Source organism: Corvus kubaryi, unplaced genomic scaffold (genome assembly GCF_017639235.1).
Source record: "Corvus kubaryi isolate FWS band 111438036 unplaced genomic scaffold, C.kubaryi_AGA036_p1.0 split3-73, whole genome shotgun sequence".
NCBI lineage: Eukaryota > Metazoa > Chordata > Aves > Passeriformes > Corvidae > Corvus > Corvus kubaryi.
The window spans coordinates 24233141-24250651 of record NW_024582091.1 but is presented as its reverse complement, the minus strand read 5'-3'; the positions used below and the strand labels follow the sequence as shown (position 1 = coordinate 24250651).

Below are 17511 nucleotides of genomic sequence, written 5' to 3'. Positions count from 1 at the left end.
AGCCATTCACGCACACCAGCCGCCCTTAGGAGGCTTGTTTGGGCCGGGAAGCCTCCCCCTGCTCCGGGCACAGGGCTGAATGTTACTTATTCACACGGGCGCTGCTGTTTGTCAACACGGCTGGGCGCCGCTCCGCCAACAGGCTGAGGCGAGCGCGGGACGGGAAGGCGGCTGCGGGACCCGCGCTTCCCTCCTCGGGAGAAAACCCCCTGGCCTCCAGCCGTGCCCGGCCCGCCGGTCCCCCCGCCGCCCGCTCAGGTGTCGTGCTTACCGCGGGGCCGGGGACTCGAGGGGCGAGGCGGGCGGCGGGGTCCAGGCGGGCGCGGCACCGCCGCCCCCCCGGGGATGCTGCTCCTTCTTCTTCGGGCGCCAGTGGGGGAACGCGGGGCGCCGCTTGGGCGCGGCGGCGGCGGAGGGGCGGCGGCGGGGGTCGGCGGCCGCCCCCTCGGGCTCCGAGTCCTCCGACTCGCTGCGGCCGAAGAGGCGCTGGAAGCGGCTGCGCCGCGCCATGCCGAGCTCCGCGGGGCTGTGCGCGGCCGCGGGGATCTCCCGCCGGCAGCCGGGGCGGCAGCGGCAGTGGGGGGAGCACGGCGCTCTCGGGCTGTCCGCGGGCATGGACGGGGCGGCGGTGGCAGCCGGCCGCCCCGGTGTATGCGTTTAATAAGGAGATTCCCTCCCTCCCTGCCCACCGCCGGACGCGTCGGTCCCTCCCCGCGGAGCGAGCCGCGCAGCGCCGCGGCAGGCGGGCTCCCCGCCGGTCGCACAGGAAGGGAGCGGCCCACGTGTGATCCCTGCCCAGGGTGCGCATTAGGGGCCATTATCTTGTTGTTGTTTTCTCTAACCCTGAGGTGTGCCCCGCGCCCCGGACACTTGTGCAAGGCGCGGGGAAAGGCTGCGCGCCCGCCCGCACCGCGCCGGGGGCTCCGCAGCCTCCCGCGGCCGCCCCCCGGCCCCTCCTAATTTAAGGCGAAAAACATGAATAAAGAAAGTCAGCTCTACAGCCGAGGGACTCAGGAGCCAGCACACCCCAAACCTTGCAGCGCTGCTTTTTGTCTCGGTGCCCGCCACGTTAATTAATTAGCTGCTTATCCCTCTCCCTGGGAATAAATTGGCTCTGACCGCCCTGCTGGCTCGTTATGCCGAGGAGGACGAGGAAGGGATTCCGTAGGGAGGCAGAGCCGCTCCCGCGTGAAGGGTCAGCCTGAGACACCTTGCAGAGGGGAGGATCGTGTCAGGTCGTATCGTGACCAGCCCCTGGCAGGACCTGGCTATCCCATGTGTTCCTCGGTGCTTTTAGGAATCTTCTCTGAAATGACCCTGAGGTCCAGCTTTCCTTAGGAAACGCTGTTGTGCGCTGACGGATACCGTCTGTCCTAAATTGCGCCTAACAAGCACGCATTTGTCTGATGTAAGGAGCTTTCGGGGCACTTGTGGTTTTAGTTCTGATTTTTGCTTGCTACTGATGGGCCATGGATGTTACAATGGTCTGCTACAAATACTAAGATGGCGTAATAAAAATGTTGGAAATCTGTGTTCTGGAAAAACTTTAAATTCATCATACAATAGTCATTTTAAGGCAATAATTGACAAACACTACATAAATTGATGGATATAAGTTAATGCTGGTTTTTTATGGCAGGAGGAAAAGGATGTGAGCAAGGCAGGGGAACACAAAATACAGAGGAGTTGGCTGAGCAGCTAAGTCTTACCTATGCTGCTGTTTTACTCCAACCAATATGTACACCTGTTTGGGCGGCAGATTCAGTTCTTTTCTGAGTTGTAATTTATTTGTTTTGTGATTAACTAAACAGAATGACTTAAAAAGAAAGTGATTTTCCCCAAAATTAAATATGCATCGTGCCAAAACTGGGCAGAACTGGAAAGAAAGATAATTGTACCCTCAGGAACTGCATAAGGAATTGAGAAAAAAAAGTCAGTTTCAGTAAAGCAAGCTACATAAGCATGAAAATCATAGAATCACAAAACACTTGAGGTGGAAAGGGACCTCTGAAGGTTGTCAAGTGCAGCTCCCTGCTCAAGCAGAGTCAGCAAGGGCAGGCTGTTCAGGACCATGTCCATTTGGATTTTAAGCATTTCCGAGGACAGAGACAGGAGACCTGATGGCAGGTAGAAGCTGTCCTTGACAGATGGCTAGGAACAAAGCAGAAAGTCCTGTCTGCTATATCTGGATAGGATTTTTGGACATTGGATAGACACTGTAAAGATTCAAATAGCTATTCTTCTCTTATTTTAGCCTAAAATTATTCCATTCTACTTCCTTGACTAGAGGACCACAGCTGTCATAACCATGGCATTTTCTGACATTCACCATTGAAGAAACCAGATAAATATACTACTGAGTCTGTGTGCTACATTTCCATTTAGGTGCCAGTTATAATTGGGACTCTGCTTTGCCAGAGCAAAGGTAAATTAATTGGTGTTGGTGAACCACTTCACCTAAACAGCACTGGAGAGCAAGGAGTCTGGGCCACTTCAGTTGTGATGTGTCCTCTCCCTGACACTCTACCTGTTAGGTGCCTTGAGTTCATGGCAGACCAGGCAGATGGGGGTATGTTCAGCAGACCTGTGCTACTTCATTCCACACCAAAAAAAATAGGTGTGTTTGGCCAGAAAATATACAGTTTAAATGATAGAAGAACAAAAATGGAGAAGTACAAGGCACACTTTTTTCAAATCCTCTTAGATTATCTTGGCAGGGTCTAGATTAGCATTAGCACCAAAGAGTACCTAGAAAATGTGCAGAGTTACCTATCTCTCTGGAGAGACACATACAAGAAATATGCATTCCACATAAGCCTTGAGGTATCTGACGTTTGTGCTTCAGTGTTAACATACCCTAAAAAATCCTGATACACAAAAGTAAGCGAAGGAGTTTGGTTGTTAATATTTTTCAAACTTTGGGCAAAATTAAAGTCTGGTTGTTAAATATGGCTGTGTCAGAATAATGTGTGATTTTGATCCAAACATATCTGTGGAGGCCCAGTACTTTTAGTTGTACCTGACTGATGTAGAAGGTTTGGATCTCTTAATTCAGGAAAGGCATTTTTAAGACCATTAGCTAAGACAGACATTCGTAAGAATTAGCCAGTCATTTAGGAAATTTTAAATGATGGTCATGTTTATGTCAGCAGCCAGTTTATGTCAGTTTAATCCAGGCACATGCAACAGAACAAGTCAGTCTAGGTTTATCTGAACCAACACAATTTTGCAACATTTCATAGTACTTCATACCTTAGAAAGGTATTATGCAACAAATTATCCTTCTCCTGTTTGGTATCATTCCAGCATGGTGAAAAAGAAGATGATTGAGTATCTAGATTAGACTTTGCCTTACTCAGTATCCGTTTAGCTTGACTGCAACCTCTATGTGAGATTTAAAAAAACCAAAAAAACCCCAAACCTGAAACATGCTAATATTGGAGTTACAAAGATAATCTGATAAATACAGACTTTGAAGTTGTTACAGAAATCAACTAACACACTGGTTGAGATAACACTATTTATTCAAATAATTGATTCCACCTTTTTATTTTTTCAAACCAGAAACAATCACTGTTCTAATATAAAACTATTCCAATAGCTCTGAAACAAACAAACCTCCAGTCTAAAACCCATACACAAATTACAGAAAAATAGGAATGGATTATCATCAACTTTGTCATCAATTTTTTTTCTTTTCCAATACAACAGATGTGTGAAATTTCCTTCAGAAACGGTACATGCATGCAAACATTTGAGATTCAGATAATTTCCTGTCAGAATATATGAAGACTGCTTTGGATTTCTACACTTTGGAGTTGGTGGTAAAAGGGCAATAAAGTACACAGGGGCCCAAATCCTGCCTGTGTCCCACATAAAACACCTAAGTCCCAAACTATGGTCCTGAAATCCCACATTCATTTGACACCTAACCCTGCAGGCACTTAAATTCCAGGGTTGCCTCCCTGTTTGTCTTGAAAGTGCCCCAGGTACTTAGGGATTCACTTCCCCACATGCTCAGAGTTGCCTCAGTCTTCACAGGACTGACTGTCTGGTGCCTGCTTCTTGCCTAAGTCTGACAAGGGGCTAAAAACTAGGTATTGCTTGGCCTTACTCTCTGCTGGGACTCCCTGTGGTTGCATATTTGGATCTTATTTAACTCATGCAGCAGGCTCTGTACAAAATGCTATATTGGCTTCCATTTTTTTCCAGGAGTTCCAGGTGTGATGTAGAAATAGTGATGGAAATGGTAGCCTTAATTCAGGAATATCCTACCTACAAGAATATGTTCTATCTCACAGTCATATCACCACTAATGTTTGTTTTCTGGCCCAACAAGAGACTAGAGGTTCCCTGGCCACACCTGAAAAGAGGACTGAGTCCCACTCCATGCCTTGAGAAAAAAAGGCATAAATTAGTGTCCTCAGTAAATTATCAGACATGGCGGAATGTGGGTGATCACCCCTGGGGTTTAAAGACAGCCTGGAAAATGCAACTAAATATTACAATCAGGAAAAGCCAAGGCTAGGAACAAATTAGTTCAGGAACGTGGCAGCCAGAACTGTAGCAAGAGCACTACGTAGGAAGCCGGGGAAGCAAAGAGACCATTAAAACAAATAGCAGGGCAAATCCCTTAAAGGGAAGCAACTCCATGTCACAGGGAAAGACTTTGGAAAAATGGCAATAGCTTGACAGGGAGTAGGACTAAGGAATCTGGAAGCAACAGACAGTGATGAGCTTCAACCAAGAAGTAAATTTGGAAGTCAAGCATTTCTGGGATTGCCTTACGTACCTGGTAGGTGGGGCAAAACATCACTCAGGCTCAGAAGGCAATCATTATTGGCGTGCCAGTTGCCATGACTTACCCTGGTCTGTCTGGTGGCCGAATTGCTGGATTGCCTGAGGGCATACACAGGGGAGCACACAGGCACTGCAGCTCAAGTAGATGGAAGTACCTCAGGCTCTGAGGACATTTTGGAGTGGGGGTGAATTTACATAACCTCACGCTCTGAATTTTGTTCTTGTACCCACTGTGTAATTACTTCACGCAGCAATTTAGATTTGGGTGTTGGATGCTTTTGGTCCTATTTTAAGTTGCCTGGTTCCCATCATGGTTCAATTTGGGATCTTTGGTATTTAGGTTCATCTGTGAGCTAATACCTCTCTTGAAAGCATGCAATGCCCATCTCTTAGGTGCTAGTTATTGATCAGATAAGTCAAAATTGGATGTGATTCTTATCAGGGTCAAGATTTCACCTTTATTTTTCTGATAGCTTTGGCTTAATTTATAACCCAGTTATTCATGAATATTTCTGCCAAACCCATTGACACTCTAAGATCAATAAGATCTAATAAACTGAGTATTCCACAGCAGATGGGTGTGGGTAGACTTTTTAATGGGAAATTAGCATGTTCAATTAATCAATTCAATATTAGCATGGTTTTTTATTCTTATTTTTGCTGTAGAACACCAAAAGTTTATCTGAGCCTTTGAGTTGCTTATATATTCACATAGATGAAAAGTGTCATATAGACCTCCCTGCTACCCATGTATCTCCTGTCAGCTACTCAAAGAAGAGTCCTACAACCCATCTTTGGGCCTTTAAAGAGCCTTTTGCATTAGAATCCTACAGCTCAAGGGAAGCAAGCAGAATAAGTCATGTATATAATCCATGGGGTTGTATAAATTCAGTGCTCAGCCATTAGAAGTGTCCCACAGTGAGGCCAAGGTATAGCATGTGGTCTTTGACTTCAACATGAAATTTTACAGTGCTAACCAGAGCCATTGTAGGTTTTTTTAGCATACAAGAGAACTACTTCTGCATCAATTACTACCTCCACATAATACTCCCATCGTGATGTTAACAGTGAGAGTGCCCTGTTTGGTTTCAACGCCAGCTAGGTGCAGCCCATAAGTCCAGGCAGATGGCCAAATAGATTTCAGTTATGAAATGTTCAGGAGTTCCCAGTGTTGAATATCCCTCTTATTCTTGCTAATACATCCATGGCAGTAGTTTACATTCCTTCAGTTCACAGGAAAAAAAAAAGTCTCACAGAAAACATTTCTTTCAGGGGTTTTCTTCTCTGTTACCTGCCAAGTGCTTTTCTCATCCTGTTAATGACAATCCAGTGTTACTTTTCTTTAATGATAACTATCTTTTGCTGAAGTGCCGTGTCAGTACAAAGTAAAGACAACACCTACAAGTCACTTCATTCTTGCTCTGAGTATCCAAGTATTCTGTTCTTCTGCCCACCTGTAGAAGATTAATGTTTCCTCTGTGCATTTTTCAACTTACAGTTTCTTCAGATCTTTCAGTCTTTGGACTTACCAGTTTGCAATAAGGGTTTACATAAAGATTCTGAGTCTGGTCTCAAGCTGAACACTAATATCTGTAAAACACTTCATGTGTGCTATGTCAATGTTGCTTCAATATAGCATTTTTTTTGGCATCTGGAGATTTTCAATAAGTGGTTTTTTTCCTCCCCAAAACTGTAAGAGGGGAAGATAAAATAGCTATGAGAAAACAGACTATATAACTAGTCAGAAACAAATGCTGTGGATGCTACTCAGAGGAGAGAACATTCCACGTTGTGGCTGCTTTTTTTCTTTCCCATCTTGGTGGGAAAGGAGGAGGGAGGTGGGCCATGCTGCTTCTCATGGGAGCAGAATGCCACTGATCGGCAGCATCATCAATGCTACTCTGTGCATCAGGGGCTCCAGCCTCCTCTGGAGTTTGAGTAAAAGGAAAAACAAAAAGGATGTGAATTCTAGTACTGTTCTCCTGTAGTCACAATTTAAAGGTATACTAGTAAGACCATATATTAATTCAATTAGAAAAACACCACAAATTAACATAATAATGAGGCATTAGGAATATAATACTGAAAAATTGTTAATTTACTGCTTAATATCAAGATGTGCTTATGTTTTCCTGAGTAGATATAGCTTGGCTGAAATGTATATATTTCCAGGCTAATATTTAATGGCTTTGTTTCTCTTGCTTTCCAGTTTAGCACTGGTCAGTGTGCATAGTACTGTTACACTTTCATGCTTGCCCAAAAGCAAAGCTATAGGTCATGTTCTTCTCTGGTCTAAATTTTTGATTATCACCTAGGTTGAAATTGATTTGTCACCCTAAAGAATAATTTTTAATTTGTTTGACTAAATCAGAAATGGCATTCTATTATATTTTTACCATATTCTCATGGAGATCTATCAGCCAGCATGGCTTAAGTTAGAATAGAATCCTTTTTAGTTTTTAAGAAGGAAGGCAGAAACCACCAGAAAATTTAAAATTTATTATTTCATAGAGATTCTAGGTATATTACTAAATCAATAGCCCTGAAAATTAAATACAGAATTACCAGTTATGTATAATTGCTCATACTGCCTAACAGATGGGCTGGGAAATGGACAAACATGAAGGAAGGTGCTCAGTATCTTCAGCAATTTACAGTCTAAAGCCAATGTGCTAAAGAATGAAACGTAAGCACAGCTGATTAAATTGCTATGGGATATGAGCATCCTGTGACAAATCCAACAGCTATCCAGTCTTCTGTAACCTAGTCGGGTGCTAAAGAATCTGCAATTAATATTACGCTGACCAGATGTAATTAAAAGCGTAACTGTTCTTATGTATCTGCAGATAATACAGGAGCATTACTAGGAAGTTGAAACTGTCTGTTCATAGTTATGTTTACCAGTCACTTCTTCCTCCTGTATATTACACAGGGTCTATAATATAGATCCTGTGAAAACCATCAGCCTCTGTGCAGCCATCAGCTCTGTCCTCTTTCCAGATGAATCTAAACCTTGCACCGTCCCATGAAAATTTATCCAAAGAGGAGATGTTGAAACAGCCTGATGAAACAAACCAGTTATTGTGAGTCCCAGGGAGGAAAAGCATGAAGTGGTAGAGCTGTTCGTCAGCATTTGCTTTTCCCAGGATAATCAGTTGCGATTACAGAGAATAAGGATGTAATATTTAAAACAAACACTGAGAGTGACTGTGAGAATGTGGGTCAGTAAATTTCTGCCATTAATAAACAATAATTAGGGAGTTATCTATCAGCTCTTCCACAAAAAGATAGATGAAAGAGAATGAGTAAGCTAAGCTAAGTCTTTATAAACATGCCCTTCCCAATAAGTTATCAAGGAAACTACTATGGGTTCAGGAAAAAAAAGGCAAACAGAAAGAGTAAGAATAATCAATATGAGATGAAACAAGGAATGGACTTCCTTAAACTTCTCTAATAAGATTAGTCTTATTTAAAAGACTTCCTTCTCTAGGGGCCAGAGTACCCACCTGCAGGTCAGACCAGCTGTCAGGAAGCTGATTGCTTGGGCCCTGGTGTGGGACACCACAGAAGGACAAACAGTATCTTAGGATTATTGCTATTTATTACTGCCTTTTCACTGTTACTGTGTACTTCTCCTTACCCATCTGGGCACAAGTGTTGCTGTCAAAAGAGACCGGGAGCAGATCAAAGACAACTGCTGATCTCTGAGCTGTGGTAAAGGGCCAAGGTGGTGTTCCTCTTTGACCCTACCAGTTAAGGATATGGGCTCCAAAGGAGGATGTTTTATGCAGACCAAAGCCAGTGTAGCTTTGGTCAGACAAAGCTGACCAAACAGACAGGGAGAGCCTCTGACTTCTATGTCCATGGATTATCTTCTGGGAGTGAGGACTGGTGGGAAGTGATGGCACCAGCATAAGAAAGAAAGGCGAGAGCGTCTTTCCCAATAGTCTTGCTGTTGAGAAAGGTTTCTAAGCAGGTTGATCAAAGTATGCAGATCAGAGCCTAAAAAGAAGTGGGAAAACAGGTTGAATTTAAGATGCTAAGGGAAGCAAGGAAAGTACATAGCAAAGACCTGAACTTCAGGAGAGTGGACTTCAGCTTAGTCAGGGAATAGGTCTGCAGGAATAACTTGGGAGCCAAGAAAGAAAACAAAAGATTGGTCTTCAAATCAAATCAAATCAAATCAAATCAAATCAAATCTCCTTGAAGCATTGAATCAAATCTCCATTGTGACTGCACAAGAAGATGGGCAGATATGGCAGGAAGCCAGATTGGCTGAAGAGGGAAGTCCTAGCTGAGCTCAGACATAGAAAGGAGGCTATCAGGAAATCTGGCAGCATCACCCAGGAATTCAAGAGTTGAATTAGGAAAGCTGGGGTCAAAACCACCAAGGAACATAGAGGACAACAAGAAGAGCTTCTACAGATAAGCAGCCCTGAAAGAAAGGTGAAGAAAAGTGTAAGCTCACTGCTAAATAGTGCAGGCAAGACGGAAAGGATGTAGTGACAAATTGCATAAAAAAGACTGGAATACTTAGTGCCTTCTCTGCCTTGTTTTTTACTGCCAAGGTCAGGTCTCTGAGCATAGTAGTAAATTGTGGGAACTGATGCACCCATCCTACAGGAAGATCAAGTTAGGAAGAATTTAAATATTTCTGGACATAGGACCAGAAAAGATGCATCCATAGAAGTTGAGACAGCTGATGTATTTGTGAGGCTCGTCTTTGTCACCTTTGAAAGGCTGTGACAACTGGGGGAACTCCCCAGTTGCTGGTTAAAGACAAATACCACATCAATATTTTAAAAAAATCAATAAGGAAGGATTACAGCATGGTCAGCTCCTAGGAAAAGTCCTCCACATTTCAGACACATGAAGGACAGAAGGATGGCTGGAATCAGCCAGCAGAGATTTATCAAAGTTAAATCATCCTTGACCAACCTGATTGACTTCTATGATGAAACGGCTGGGTCTGTGGATGAAAGGAGAGTAACAGATGTAGCTTATCTGAAGCAAGACTTTCAACACTGTCTTTTGTAGTACACTGGTAGCTAAACTGAGGAGATGTGGACTGGATGAGTAGACTGCAAGGGTAGTGAAAAACTGGCTGGACTGTTGGGATCAGAGAGTAGTGGTTAATAATTCAATGTGTATTGGATTTTCATGCCAAGGTTTTGGTAGCAGGGGGCTACAGTGTTTTTCTATGGGAAGGTGCTGTAAACTTCCCCCATGTCCTACAGAGCCAACACCAGCCAGCTCCAAGATGGATCCACTGCTCACCAAGATCAAGCCCATCAGCTATGGTGGAAGCACCTCAGGGATAACAGATTTAAGAAGGGAAAAAAACCACTGCAGAAACAGTAGCAGAGGAGTGAGAAATGTGAGAGCAATAGCCCTGCAGACACCAAGGTCAGTGGAGAAGGAGGGTAGGAGGTGCTCCAGGTGCCAGAGCACAGATTCCCCTGTGGCCCCTGGTGCAGACCATGGTGAGGCAGCCCATGGAGGTCCATGGTAAAACAGATATCCCCACCTGCAGCCTGTGGAGGAGCCTACGCCAGAGCAGGTGGGTGCCCAAAGGAGATTGCAGCCCTGTGGTAAGCTTACGCTGGAACAGGCTCCTGACAAGGCGTGTGGTCCCATGGAGAGGAGTCCATGCTCGAGTGGGTTTTTGACAGGACCTGTGGTCCCATGGAGAGGAATCCACACTGGAGTAGGTTTCTAACAGGACCTGTGGTGAGGAGTCAATGCTGAAGCACGACTGCTGGCAGGACTAGTTACCCTATAGCATATCCATGTTGGAGCAACTTGTTCCTGAAGGACTGCACCCCATGGAAGGGACCCACTCAGGAGCAGCTCATGGTAAGTAGTGAGTGATCTTTCCCTGTCCTTATGTTGACCCATGAGCCTTTCATTACGTTCTCTCTCCCCTGTCCAGCTGAGGAGGGGAGTGATACGAGCGGCTTTGGTGGGAACTTGGCGTCCAGCCACAGTCAACACATCACAAAGCCATGTAATATGTTTATCATTGACCTGGACAAGCTGGAACATACACTTGTTGGGGTTTTGGGTGATACAAACTGGGTGGGGTGAAGTGACTGATATGTTGGAGGGCTGAGCTGTTATTCACAGGGATCTCAGCAAACAAGAGGATGGAAGAATCGTGGAGTTCAAGAGAGGCAAATGCAAACTCCTGTGTAAGCAGTGAAAATCAGGCATACACTGGGCTATATTAGACATGGTGTGGCCAGCAGCTCAAGGGAGGTGATTTCCAACAACCCTTCCCCCCCTCAGCACTGATGAGACCACTAGTAATTATACTTCTTATGGAATAAGATAGACGTTAGGATTTTTACTTTTTTCCACTATCAACTTGAACACCCATTCTCCTATTTTATGTGCATGGCATTCTTACTTTTTTCCCTGAGAAATCAGTGATTTAATAGCTAACTCATATAACAAATGTTGTACAAATACAGCCAAGAGGAAAAGAAAACCAGAAAAACTTGCATCCAATATTGATTTTATATTCACTAAAAAGTCTTTGTAAATTTAAATCTCCATAACACACTTTATTAGTGGAGAAACAAAGATATATCAGAGCTTCAGAACTGGAGTTATTGACACTTTAGTACTACAGAATTATCAAAGTGAATTTGGAATCACTGAGAAAAATTCTTTCCCTGGGTAAAACTACTGAAGATCATCCAGTCATACCAAAAAAACCCCTTTTTCTGCAATAGAGAAATCTTGTGTTTTATTACAAATCAGTACTATTTCTTTCAGAAATCTAAGAACAAAACTGTGGTCTGTGTCAGATGTAGTAAGACACATACGTTTACTGAGAATAGAAAATTACTTTTCTGAAGCTTTGATGACTTGGATGGGCAGGGAATCTGGGCTGGTGTCTCTGTGTCACACTTGGCACTGTGTTTATCCATGAACCCATAGGATACTTAGTAGTTTATTGCAAGAGTAAGTCAGTTTTCATAATTTGACCAACACACCAGGTTGTAACAAGTCTAACTCAGATACTTGGAATTACTCAGTGTAACACAGAAAAGGAATGAAGTCCTTATAGAAACGATTTTAATATAGAGCTGTACAGCAAGAAGTCTTCTTACCAAGGTATAAAAGATTACTCGTCAACAAACAGCAGTTAATTCTGGTTTCAGTTCTGGGAGTTCCCAACTGCTGGGTGACACATGGGTGCTTAGTGTCTCCTTGTACGAAGGGCTGGACTGCCTGTGGCTCAGCGGCTGATATTTCAACGGTATAAACAAGGTAGGTTACTGGTGAAATCTCTTCTTGCCTAAAAGTAAACAACCTAAAGGCTGTTCCAACTGTCAAACAGCACAGGATTATTGTATTATCTTCCTTCTACTTTTGTGTTACTTTCTGGCTGTGCTGTGATTCAGCACTAAGTTAGTGCTGATCCTTGATCATAAGTGGCTAAATTTATGTATCATAGATGGAGCCAAACCTGTCCCATCCTGAGACAGTACTGACAAAGCCATTAACCTTTTTGTCAGTATTCCCAACAGAAAAAACCAGAAGCATCAGGAATCATCATCCTACCACCTTTTGAATGCCCTTCTTTGATAAGTGAGAATAGTTGACAGAATATGTCAGAATGCAGAGGGGTAAAAATCTAGCTAAGTGAACAACTGGCTGTTGGCATTGCCATTACATTTTAAAAAAGAAAGCTTATGATCTGATCTACATGCATGAGAAATCTCCATATGTACATACTGTGAAATTTTAAAAAGTAGTATTTCCCTTCCTCCTCACTAAGACCAAGAGGTCTTCATGAATCTAAAACAAAGTAGCAAAACCAAGAAATTTTGTTCAAGGTAAATAATAAGCAGCAGACCTAGAACTAGGATTTCCTAATGTCCAGTCCCTTGGTTTGGCAATAAAAGATTTTTTTGGTAGTCTGAAATATGACTTTGGAATTTTAAGTTAGGACTAAAATAGGAAATGGGGGTTGGAACTAGATGTTCTTCAAGGTCCCTTTCCAATGCAAACTATTCTGTGATTCTATGAAATCAGCAAAGTAAAAAAGAGTTAACAACTGTGAGTGAAAACTAGGACAGTTGTCAGCACACCTGTTATTTAGACAAGAAGGAGTTTAAAACCAGTGTAGAATATTTCCAAATATATTCCCTGTTACAGAAAACAAATATTAGTAGGTGGGGAGAGCATGAAAGGAGAACTACATCCAGATAAGAGTGATTCTTTTTGCTCCCACAAACTTTAATTTATAAGCTGTATCTGGAAAACATTAAGTGCCATATCATAATATTTCCAGGAAGTTCTCAGATTAATGAATCAGCTTCTCATGTAATTAATCAAATTAACTATTCACTGGGAGTAGGCAACAATGAACTATTTAGCTAGATATAAATAGCAGCTTTATGAGTTTCATTTGACTCTTACTGTTGCATGTTAAAAGGTGTACATTAATGATTCTCACAATGTGGTTTTGTTTACACACTCAAAAGACAATAGGTAGAAAATCAAAGTACGTTTTGCTTTCCACTGAAAACTGTTAGGGAAGTGAAGGGAAAAAACCAATGGTGATTGCTGATCAGTTGCTAATAAAACAACACTAGAACAGGTTAAGTTTCACATATCTGTGTGTTTTGCCAATGATTTAATGGAGTTGCTTTACAGAGAGAGGAGCCAGGACTGAATAACTGGAATCTTTTGTCCACCTGTCAAGGCTATTTGTTATACATACACGTATGTATAACTTACATAAGTATATACATTATATACATACAAAGTATCCTTACTTTGTGGTATGTGTAGGTGACACAAAATACCAATTCTATGAAAGCACCATTAAATTCATTCCATGTGATCAAAACAATGAATATCAGTTATTCCAGTTCTAGCAAAATACAGAAGGAAATAATATTTCATGTTTTATTTCAGGTAACTTTTCAGCAATCAAATGCTAGCATGGTTTGCCTTTACCAGTATGTTCTAACTTTGTAGTTACTCCTGCTTGGAGAAAGGGTGTTGGCCTAGATGTCAGGAAAGAACTCCAGAGGTCCCTTCCAAAGTAAATTATACACTGATTCTGCTTACAAATCTTCATCTGCACTACCATTACACAAAAACATAACTGCCCACAAATATGTAAACCATCTGTTCAATTTCTCTTATTTTTATTAGAATTAATGCATCTTTAATTATAATCTTGTTTGTTACAAGCATCTTCACATTCCATATGTACTCAATAACAGGTATTTTGATTCAGTTGCCATTAGGCAATGACTCACTGTGTGGTGTCTGATGATGACGTTTAAAATGAGGGAATACTGCTTGAGGATCTTTGGAATTGGAAATATGTTTGTTGAGCTCTTCTCCTTCCAATTTACACTGGCCCATTGTGCCAAGTGATGGTGCAACTTAAAGCATTAGATAGCAATGTGGAAAACAATATGTCAAAGAAGTTAATTCCCTTTTAATTGTATTTATTTAGACATTACATCTTAGCAATTATTTCTAATGATTAGATTCAGATTCTTTATTTGTAGTCATAATAACAGCAAAGCTGGCGTTCACTTCAGGTTTAGTTTATTTGTTCAGTAGTCAATTATATCTCATGTGTTTACAACCAATTTTGTCTCAGTAACAGAGCCTCATTCACCTATAGAACTATTGTCTTTAAAATCGCACATGGACAATGTATTTTGCTGTATCTGTGTCTGGTAACTACACCAGTAGGGCGTTTAAACAGGAAGATCATTTAAATAGCAAGTTATCTCACCTTATAACTTAACTGTTTTATTCTCTACCTGGCTTCTTGTATCTAGATCCAGCAAAAGACTTGGGTGCTTGATGGAGCTCAGTTTTCAGCCTATGAAGTGGAATCTGTATGCCTGAGTCAGGTGCTTCTGTTCCTTATACTATACACGAGACAAAAATGCAAAAGTAAATGTTTAATCTGTTTGGTAGTTGCCATCAGTAATCAACAGAATGCTGATTACACAGTCTAGCTGGCCAATATCGTGCTTCAAGAACTGTAGCAGTGGGGGTTAAGTAGAACCTCAGGAGGTGAGCACAGGCAGCATCAAGGAGTCACATCCTAACAGTATCATTGATAATAACCTGCAGACTCCTGCCTGCCTGTGAGAAAAAAATCACCTGGCATTACCTTTAGTAATGCTGCTACAATGATCAATCAAACCCTTCAGCCTACAAACCCTACCAAAACCACCCTTTTCTATAGGAGAAATCTGATGAGCTCATAGGAGGAAAGGGCAAAGACTAAACCTGTGGTTCTCCTTGATTTCCTGTAGGAATATCCATATGTGCAAAGCTTTCTGAAAGTTGGCAAATCTTGTAACCAGGAAAAATATTTGTAAACATCTTGTTATTTTTTTGTCTGTTCAGTCAGGGTTTTCTGTTTGTTTGTTTGTTTTTCCAGTGGTGCTGGCATCTCACAGCAGCTCCTCTGGTCAGTGCATCCTCCTGAGACTGGTTTCAGCAGATCTGTAACAGCATTAAGGGGATTCCTTGCAGAAACAGAGAAGCCTTTAGTAATGTGCAGTGCTTCCAGGTTGGATGTCTCTGTAATTTTGGGATCAGTTCTGTGCAGGTCTCCTGCCATTTCAGGTCTGCAAAACAGTCATTTCCACACCATGCACACTAGTTAAACTTGTGAGTGCACACACAATACTTCTGGAGGAACCTCTCCCCTGCCACCATCATACCCAACACACGCAAGGTGAGTGTAGTTGCCCATATTCAGGAGTGTAAGGGAACTAGTTCCTTCAGAGCATAAAGCCTTTGCAATACCACATGTGCTCTCTGCCTTCTTTCCCTATCCTTTGGCCATACCAAATACTAATTTGGTTTCTTCAGGTTTACAGCCGTTTACCTGCTTTTTAAATTAATGTGTCACAAAAACCTTTGGAGACAAGGCAAGGAAAGCTACCTTGTGTATGTCCCAAATCACAAAAGTGCCACAGCTTAACTTTTTGCTTATAGAGCACTAGCAAGATTATTTACGGCTCATGTTTGGAATATTATGTTTTATCAAAAAGAGGTCATCATAACAATCTTATTTAAACTGGAAAAAAAAATTTAATGAGCCTTTCAGACCTTTCTAATCCTTCAGATGACTGAAAAAATACTAGAGTTCTGCATACCGTTGGATCGGCAACATACAAACTTATTAAATGCCTGTCTTTAGGTAAACCCCACCAAATGTCCGTAACAACTGCAGTTAGTTCCCGAATTCCCGAAGACTCCTTCAGCAGCCGTGGCCACTGCATGACATCTGGTGGCGACAAAGCAACATGGCCAGAGCGTGGCACTACTGAAACTGCAGCGTGAGCACTCGCTGAAACCACACCGTATCAGCTCTCCTCCAAAAGCGCCAGAACTCCCGCTGTGAGATGTTTGCTGCAGTTGTACATCTTGCCACGGAACAACCCAGCTTTGACAACTGCTAGTGTGTAGCACAATAGGATACATATTTTCCTTGGAGCTATGATGTTCCCCGCCACGAGCGTTGTTCTTCCCCGGCACTCCTACAGTTGTAGGACATCGAGATGGGGATTTGCAGAGCGACAGAATTGCGGGAGATGTTCTTTGAAATGCAGAGGTGGCGTTCACTGCGAACTTGCGCCTACTGAGCTGATAAAAACCAGAATGGTTGCAGCATGATGCTTTGGTATGTGAGAGATGTCACTGGTGGCAACAGGTTCATCCTCCTGTGAACATAGTATAAAATCACAGAATTATAGACTATGAAGGGCTGGAAGGGATCTTAAATATGATATAGTCACAATCTGCCCTGCCATGGGCAAGGACACCTCCCAGTGGACCAGGTTGCTCAAGACCTTATCCAACCTGGCTTTGAACACTGCCAGGCTGGGGCATCCCTGAGCAACCTATTCTAGTGCCTCACTACCCTTACAATAGAACTTCTTACAATAAGGAACTTCTTCCTAATACCTTACCTAAATTTCCCATCTTTCCGTTTGTATTCCTCCTTGTCCTGTCATTACAGCTCCTGACGCAGAGTGCCTTTCCGGCTTCCTAGTAGGCCCCTTCAGATACTGGAAGGTTGCCATGAGGTCTCCACACAACCTTTTCTTCTCCAGACTGAACATCCCCAACTTTCTCAGCCTGCCTTTGTAGGGGAGGTGCTCCAGAGTCCTCTTAGCTTTGTGGCCTCCTCTGGACTTGCTCCATCTATCACGGTGGGTAAGATCTACTACAGAAAAAGTAATAGAATATTCCTAGTTGCAAGGGACCCATCGAGTCCAACTCCTGGCCCTGCACAGACACTCTATAAAGTCACACGATGTGCCTGAAAGCATTGTCCAAACGCTTCTTGAACTCTGTGAGGCTTGGTGCTATGACTGCTTCCTTGGGGACGTAAGAAAAAGAACAATCGGGTAAGAGAAAACAGAGAGACTAAGTGCTCAAAATCCTCAAACCCGCGGTCTATGGGCTCAGCGACCCCGCCGATGCCTCAGGAGCGGGCCCATGGCCGGGTCCAGCACAGCTGCAGCACAGCTGCAGCCCAGCGACTCTCCGCCTCCCGCGCTGCCGCCGCAGCAGCACCAACAGCGCTCTAGGAGCGGCTCGGGACTGACTCCGGGAGCAGCAGCGACACCGACGCCCGGCTCCAGCGCTTCTCCCCAGGCCGGCCGAGGCCCCGCCCCGCCGCTTCCGGCACCGGCGGGGGCG

General features: G+C 43.2%; 2 protein-coding genes and 1 long non-coding RNA gene across 5 annotated transcripts in view; 1 reads left to right on the top strand and 2 right to left on the bottom strand.

Moving 5' to 3' along the window:
* CRYBG1 (crystallin beta-gamma domain containing 1) overlaps nt 1–357 on the bottom strand; it is a 98649-nt gene extending 98292 nt beyond the window's left edge. Inside the window, exon 1 of the mRNA XM_042017247.1 lies at nt 272–357. The gene's annotated coding sequence lies outside the window, so the exon portion shown is untranslated. The remainder of the gene's footprint in view (nt 1–271) is intronic.
* Nucleotides 358–739: 382 nt separating this feature from the next.
* Nucleotides 740–17511, top strand: part of ATG5 (autophagy related 5) — a 90693-nt gene continuing 73921 nt past the window's right edge. Inside the window, exon 1 of one of the 3 annotated variants that reach the window (XR_006014257.1) lies at nt 740–766. The gene's annotated coding sequence lies outside the window, so the exon portion shown is untranslated. The remainder of the gene's footprint in view (nt 767–17511) is intronic. The other 2 variants (XR_006014258.1, XM_042017267.1) reach the window with 2 other exon arrangements.
* LOC121659298 lies at nt 13192–16939 on the bottom strand. Its single transcript, XR_006014259.1, has 2 exons — nt 16776–16939; nt 13192–16526 (listed from the first exon to the last, which is right to left on the bottom strand). It is a non-coding gene; the product is annotated as an uncharacterized LOC121659298 (long non-coding RNA).